Below are 606 nucleotides of genomic sequence, written 5' to 3' on the forward strand. Positions count from 1 at the left end.
TTTTGAAAAATGTTATTACAGCTATGCTAATTATGTCTGGTAGTGCCCTTTTTGTAAATCCTGGCATCAGTGATAATCATAATTTCTGACAAACCAAAGGGGCAACAATCATGACGGCTTCTGTTGTCTCTGCGTGGCACTTTCATAACGCCTTTTGGGACACTGAATGTTTGTTTTTTTTGTGTGTTTTTTTGTTTATTTTTATTTTTTATTTTATGTTTGTTAGGGATATTTATTTTGAATCTTTTGGCGTTTCCATCATCTCTGCTCTGTAGGAAAGAGAGTTTTGGGCATGGTATTAAGTTTTTCTTACTGATAAAACCTGCATAATTTCAGTTACTACTTTTTTACTTAGATGCTGGTCAATTCTTTTTATTTCTTGTTAAACATTTAGTTTAATGTTTGTAGACTTTGTCCATAGTTCAGGTTTATCTTTTTCAGAAGGTAGCTTTTACTAAAATAGCTGATACTAATGTCTGTTTTTCCAATATTTTTTTTCCCTGTCATTTTACTATATTTTTAATGGCATCTTACCTGTAAGAGAATATAGTGCTATTACTGGGGAGAGTATTTTATTCTTAGTGCAATCAATTGTTTTGATTAATT

The sequence above is a fragment of the Penaeus monodon genome, chromosome 40 (genome assembly GCF_015228065.2).
Source record: "Penaeus monodon isolate SGIC_2016 chromosome 40, NSTDA_Pmon_1, whole genome shotgun sequence".
NCBI lineage: Eukaryota > Metazoa > Arthropoda > Malacostraca > Decapoda > Penaeidae > Penaeus > Penaeus monodon.